A 7,762-nucleotide genomic window follows, 5' to 3' on the forward strand; every position below is an offset into this window, starting at 1 on the left:
GAGTTTGCGGAGCGGAACCGCTCACAGGGCACGGAGCCAGCGGCGGTGGCAGCGCGGGGCCGCGCAGAGCCCAGACACGTGCCGGAGCTGCGCCGCTCGGAGGGCGCGGAGCAGCCGCAACGCGGGGGCCCGGCCGAGACGTCGGAGTCGGCGAGGCGGCGGCCACGCGGGACCAGCAGCCACAATGAGCACGCAAGCACCTGATAGAAGAAGTTGTAGCCACGAAAATCACAGGAGCTGTGAAATGGTACAATGTAAAAAACAACTATGGATTTATAACACGAGATGATACAGGGGAAGATTTATTCATCCACAGAACTGCCATTAAAAGGAATAACCCTAAAAATTACCTGCAAAGTGTAGGAGATGGGGAAGTTGTACAATTTGATATAGTACAAGGAAAGAAGGGTTTACAAGCAGCAAATGTTACTGGGCCTGGAGGTATTCCCGTCAAAGGCAGCCGTTATGCACAAAATTATAAACAATATCCATCCCAGCAATTTCCTACTCACACCCTACTTTCCCCTTTTACCCTATACCCAATATGAACCCTTTCCTAAGTTTACCCTATCCCCAGTTTATTCCTAATCCGTTTTTCACCCCATGGCTTCCCTATACAATTCCATTTCCCTACAATTCCTCTCTGATGCCGAGGGGGGGATGAAAAGAGGGAGGGAAGAAATTAAACCCTCTCCTGCCTCAGTTTCCCCACAAAGCATGCCCAGAGAGTTCTGTCTCTGTTCTGTCAGCCCTAAGATGTTCCAGAGAATCTGTTTGGACATTTAAAGACTCAGGAGGGTGGCTTGTTTTGTCTTGAAACTGTTCTTGTTATGTTTATCCAGTTGTTTTCATTCTCCTTTTATTAAAATAAAACAGGTGAGATGTTGGGGTCTGCCCCCCCTGCCATGGAGCCCTGGGAGATGGGCCCTGGGCGGGAGACACGGGGTTTCCCTGCCCCTGGTCAGCTTCATTCCCCATTGGTTGGTTTGTGCTCCCCGGTGTGGCCAAGGTCCCTCGGGTCCCGTGACTGGGGGAGTTCCTGAGAGAGCCCCGGCCATGCGGCTGGAGAAATAAACATCTCTAAACATCTGCCATGAATCTGTCCATATATACTTCTTTTCCATGGGACTCCTGGCTTGATATATGTGTGTTACAGTAATCCCCGCTGCAACAGTTCCTCTCTTTTTTCCCTAGTCAAGGACAGTTCACTCATATAGCTTGGATTGTGCACGTACACATGTCCCTGTTCACTCAGCCATTTCTCTACAATTCCCCCTTTTTCTTCTTGCACAAGCCAAGCTCGATGAACAACTTTCTTGAAAGCTTTCCATATGCACCCAAAAACACAACAAATTATTATTGCCACAATTACTAGTGTAGCTAGCAGACGTAATCCTTCTTGAACCAGGTTTCCTAACCATCCTGTCAGACTGAGCGAGGACAGCCACTCAGAGAAGCTGTCTGTATGGATCTGTATCTTCTGAAAAGCATGTTGCAGTTCTGAGAGCTGTCGATGGATACTCTGGGAATGGTCTGATAGGTTCATACAACACATACCTGCTAACTCTTCGCAACCATGGCCGTGAGCTAGCAATAAAAAATCAATCACAGCTTGATTTTGTAGTACAGCATGCCTAATGCTATCTACATCAGTTAAAAGCTCATTTAATATATGGGAAGTCCTATTAAATTCCTTTTCTGACCAACAGGCCATGAGCTGCAGCACCCCCTGGGTTAAAAATAGCCAATGGTATAAACGCACTCAAACTCATAATGTTGACCTTATCATTACAATCTTTATCAAATGTGGAAACACTACGATGGTATCTATTCCGCATCCTACTTTTCCAACTTTTTGATGCCGTAATGTTTTTCCATGTTCGTATAGAAGGGGCAAACACAGTTAGCTTTCCCAGGTAGCAAGGATCCCCAATCAGACTATGCGGAATCCCATTCCATGCTCTATCTCCGCATATCAAAAACACTCCAGGAGGTGAAATCTTTCCTCCGGTTGTGTCAATAGACTCAGCTCCTCCCAACGTGGCCAGCACGTTCCAGCTTGGATGGAGTGTCCTGATACATTCTGTTTCCTTGGAAAGGATCCTATGCCCTGTCGTGCCTGGTAGTCCTCCCAAGGATCTCCATAGGAGAAAACCCCAGACCCACTGGCATATTGCATTGGAGGCACCACATTGGAACAGTTGGTCCATGGTGTTACGTTAACAAGAGTACTGGGAAGAAGGGACCCATAAAGCTGTAGCTCTTGAAGAGGCAAGGTTGCATTTTTTGTTAAATTGGCAATAATACTGGTTTGCTGCAAGGAGTGCCAATAACTAGACCAACAACCTAAGCACTCGCCCCAGTTTCTTTTGTTTTTCATTTGTTGCTCCACTTCCTCATTGATTTTCCCTAGATCTGTCACCCATTTTTGAAATGTGTCCTTGAGTGAGATCCATGGCATGCCAATTAGACATGTGCAAAATGGATCTGCTGCCAACGCCATGGCCAGACAGAAATCTGTCTGGTTTGCCTGGTGAGCCCATGTTACCCACACATTTTCTCTTTCTGACACTGAAGTTATCACAGCTTTACTCAGGGTGAAAGTACTTGAGAGGAGCAGCCACATGTAGGGCACCATGCCTGGGTTACAGTGGTCTTTTTACTCAGTTACAGACGTCTGATGGCTTCCTTCCCTGCCCACACTTCCAAGCTTATGGATCACTTCCAAACTCGTGTGGATCCCTGAATGAGCTAACTCTTATCTGTTGTGGTGGAATTCCGAACACAATAGACGCACACTGCCTAAAACTTCTTGTCTCAGGCACTTGATAACATCCTCGGCATAAACTGCCTCACTCGTCTACATTCCAAGTTCCCCTAGTAAGCTCTTCCCCACAGCCCCCACAGCACAAGCGCAAGCACAAGCTATTATAACAGCATAAACAATTTTTGCAGCGATTAGCATGCACACTTGATGACTGTTCCCAGACTCCGAGTGGTCGTCCAAATGTGAGGTCATCGGCCACCAAGCAAAGGTTCACTTCCCAAAGGCTGGGAACATCTGCTGTATGTGCCACGTCCTGGCTCAGTCAGTCACGCACTCACTGGAGCCGCTTTTGTCAACAGCAGGACTGGGAGCAGGCTTGGTCCATCTGCTAGGAACCCATATTGGTCCGGTTTCTGTAGAAACACAGCTATAACCTCGATCATTAAATAACAATGGAGCTGCCCCCCCCCATTGTCCTGTCCGTGGGTCTTTATAACAAATTTGTACCCCTGGGGTGGCTTGTAACCTAATATGGCTGTTATGTGTGACTATGGGGGGCTGTTCGGCATCTCCTGCCAAACTCAACAAATTTAGAGTAAACAGTACCTGTTGCAGCCTAATTACAGGATCCGTTTGCTCAGCACCCTTCTGTTTAGCTAAATACTCCTTGATTGTCCGATGGGCCCGTTCTACAATAGCCTGTCCTGTAGACACGTGAGGAATGCCAGTACTATGCTTAACACCCCATAGCTGTAAAAACTTCTGCACTCAACCCCCCATGTAAGCAGGCCCATGATCAGTTTTTAAGGAGTCTGGTACACCCATGATGGCAAAACATGCAGTTAGGTGGCAAATCACATGGATTGCCTTCTCTCCTGCCTGTGCAGTAGCCCATTATCATTTTAGAAAAGGGATCTACAGTGACATGCACGTATTTTAAACGCCCAAATTCAGGCACATGTGACATCCATCTGCCACAGTTCGCACGCCTGCAGCCCTCTTGGGTTCACTCCGAGGCCTAAACTTGAGCCGTGCTGGCTGCACTGTGGGCAGGCCCTCACAATCCCGTGTGCATCAGTGTTGGTAATGCGGAACTGTCTTTGCAAGGCCTTTGTGGATTGCTGGAACATAGCATGACTGTTATGGGCTGCTGCAAAAGAGTCCTGAGGTGCCTTCAATAGCGGGCTAACCAAGGCATCAGCTCAGGTATTGCCTTCGCCTAATCCTCAGTCAGAGAGGTGACTTCTGATGTGCAGCATGCTGCATGGCTCAGTCCGATCATACTTGCTGCACTTCAAAGAACAACTGTCCAAGTTGTGGGTTGCTGGGTGGTTTAATCAAAGCGTCCTTGATTCTCATCACTACACCCACCACGTATAGTGAATCGGATACTACATTCAATGGTTCTGTTCTCCACTGTATTAGTGCCCGCGCTACTGCAGCTAATTCAAGTGTCTGTAACGAGTCCTGATCAGTTCCATATACCAGGTGATGCTTCCATGTGGTCCCCTCTAGCCACGTGCAGGCAGCTTTTCTACTTTGTTTGCCTGCATCAGTAAATACCGTACGTCCCTCTACAGGACGCTTGGACACCTTTGCAGTCTCAAGCCACAGTTGTTTTCCTAACATTTGGAGTCGTGCATCCTTTGGGTAGCGATCAATAACATCACTGGGGTAGGCGAGTAACGCCACTTGTAGCGGTTCAGAGTGTTGCAACAATCATTCTTTCAACTCTGCCTTCAGAGGTAAAGCTATGAATGCAGGTTCCATAGCACCAGTTTTAAGAGTCCTAGTCCTGGCTTTGAGAATCAAGTGGGCAATTGCCGCTGTTCTGGCCCAAATGCTCATTGGAGGCGTGTGCAACGTAAACACCCATTCCAATAGGGCAAATTTGTCATCTGGAGTTTTCAGTCGCTTTGTTGTTGCTTTGTCAGGTGCTTGTGTTTGTTGCTGTTGTCGCTGCAGCCTGGCACTACAGATTGTGTTATCAACAGGGTCATTTTCCCCCTTTTCCTTTTGCCAGGCTGGCCATTGACAGAGCATTGCAAAAGGGGAAGCCTCTTGGTTAAATACAAGCACCCCTATGGGTTCGTCTGGGAAGCAGCAATCAGCAAAGGCACCTGTTATCTTGTTCCCAAGATGCTGCAAACAGCAGCGCTGATCGTTGCTAAGCTGGACAGGGCATTGAGGAGAAGTACAGTGTAATAGGGGCATTAGTGGAGCTATTTCATCATTCTGGAGCCCTGTTATGTTGCGGACCCATTGTAAGTCACCAATTAAAGTCTGAGCATCGTGTAGGCTGGTGACATCAGTGGCAAGAGTCACTTTTTGAGGGCGTACGGAGCTAGAGGTAAGCACCCATCCAAAATACTTCCAGGGGCTTGATCATTTCACTTTTTCTGGTGCCACTATAAGATCTCTGTTCTGTAGCAACTGAGTGATGTAAGAAACATCTTCATCAGTAAAGGGTCGTTGCCAACAAAACAGAATATCGTCCATATAATGGTAGATGATGGTGGCAGAAAAGTGCTCTCGAACTGGTTCCAACGCCCAATGCACGTATAACTGACACATAGTGGGAGAGTTTTTCATGCCTTGAGGCAGGACGATCCATTCATATCTTTCTGTTGGGGCGCTTTTATTGACAGAGGGCGCTGTGAAAGCAAAGTGCACAGTATCTTCGGATCATAAGGGAATAGTGAAAAAACAGTCCTTAAGATCAAGAACCAAAATTTCCCAGTCTCGAGGCAACATAGTAGGAGATGGCATGCCAGGCTGGAGGGCGCCCATAGGCCACATTTGTTCATTTACTGCTCGTAGATCATGCAAAAGGCGCCACCTTCTGGATTTTTTGGGAATTACAAAGATGGGTGACTGATGGAGGGCTTTATGTTGTGGCCTGCTTGCAATTGTTCATGTATCAGGTGCTTAGCAATCTGGAGCCACTCTTTATTTAAAGGCCACTGCTCTACCCATACAAATTTATCAGTTTTCCATGGAATTCTTGGGGTAGGCGGCTGTTCTGCAGTGGCTGCACCTAAAAAGGTGTTGGCACATTTAATGTGGCCCCTATCTGGCTGAGGATGTCTCATCCGATGAGACCTCCCAAGCCCCCTGGAAGGGTCATGACATATGGGCAAAGAGTAATTTCTTGCCCTTCTGCCAACTTTATTTTATTGCTTGCAAACTGCGCATGGGGGTGGTTCCTCCCCCTACACCTTGTACTGCATCAATTGCAGGGCACAGAGACCACCGTCGAGGCCACTTGTCTCTGCTGATGATTGTAACATCAGCGCCTGTATCCATCATCGCAGTAATTTGATGTGCCTCGGTGTCATTTAACATGGTAATAGTGACCATGGGCCGAAGTTTCATTTGCTGTACAAAATTGACGACTGTTTCCCCGGTGGACCCAAAGCCACGGTCTTTGTGATAAGGACGAGTATGAATTTCTTCTCCTGCGGGCTTGTCTATAAACATGAACTGAGCAATCCGTTGTCCCGCTTTAATGGGTAAGGGGGGGAAACAAGGTATAAGCGCAAATTATAATTTCTCCAGTGTAATCAGTATCAATGACCCCTGGTAAGACTATTAGTACAGCAAGTCCTGTTGATGATCTCCCTAGTAGCAATGCTCCAAATGAACTGTCCACTTCTACCACGGGGCCAAAAACACCTGTGGGAATTTTGTGGACAGTGCTGTCCTTTAAGGTGATATTCACTGCTGCTGCCAAATCGACTCCCAGGCTTCCCCTGGTGGTGGGGGGGGGAAGGTCTTGGACACTGATGCCTGGCCGACTACTTGTGTCGGAGCGTGGTAAGGCCTCACACTGGATTTCCTGTTTTTTGACCTCTTGCATACGGTTGTAGAATGGATATCCTTTTGGCATTGGTCACACCATACAGCCACCTTGCAAATGCAACGAAAATGTCCTTTTTGGCCACAGTGAAAGCAAGTTCCTGACTCTTCTCCTTGTGACTTAATGCCCATCTTTGTAACTGCAGTGGCCAGGAGCTTTGCAGCAGGTTTTATGGCCTCTGCTACCATACTGGCCATAACTTGTCCTTGTTGTTGTTGTACTGTTCGATTGGCTAGCTCGAGCATATCACTTACTTCCACACCCCTTGGAAGGGTGGCGAGGACACGTTTCATATTTGGATTGGCTCCTTCAAAGGCCAACAACTTAAACATACTCTGCTTTGCGTCCTCTGTCATGTCTGATTGGCTGGCCAGAGCTTGCCAAAGCCTATCGATGAAATGTGAGTATCCTTCAGAATGGCCTTGTCGGATGGTGGCGAAGCTGGGTTGAGGCCGGGAATCAGGTACTGCGTTGAAGGCTTGGCAGGCAAGCTACGCTGACAGATGATGTATTGGCAACGGGTATTGAAGCTGCACTTGTAAATGTCCATATACTCCAGACCCGGTCAACATGTCTGGGTTAATACCGTATAGAGGTTCATTCTGCTGTTGCGGACAATTGGCCTCCATCTGTGCTAGTCTTTTCCACTCTCGCTCCCAGTGAAGGAACTGGGAAGGTGTCAACAGAAGCCTTGCCAGGTTAGTGCTGTCTATAGGAGAGTTGGTATCTGCTGTAAAAATCCAATCCAAGGCCATGCGGGTGGCCTCAGATTTTATTCCATGATCTGTTACAGACTTCTTGGCTTGTTGTAAAATTTTCCAGCAATGCTGCTCATATCGTCGTTCACCGTTCTGGAATATGATGGGGCAGGCAATTTGCCCTGCCGCTTCCCAGTCTCCCTCCAGGATAGCATCTTTTATAATTCCAGACCACCTCTGTCCCAATCGAGAAGTAGTGGGAGTGCCCGTGACGTAGGGTGGAGGTGGTGTGTTATCAAAGTCAGCAGGTGGAGCGGAGGGCTCTACTTGAGCCCATTCCTGTAGCTGCAGGGCTGTCTGGGCCACACCCTTTCGGGACTCAGTGGGACCCTGTTGTGGCTCGTGCTTCCGATGGAGCTTTTCTTCCATAGAAGACAG

Source organism: Corvus moneduloides, unplaced genomic scaffold, assembly GCF_009650955.1.
Source record: "Corvus moneduloides isolate bCorMon1 unplaced genomic scaffold, bCorMon1.pri scaffold_114_arrow_ctg1, whole genome shotgun sequence".
In the NCBI taxonomy this organism is placed as follows: Eukaryota; Metazoa; Chordata; class Aves; order Passeriformes; family Corvidae; genus Corvus; species Corvus moneduloides.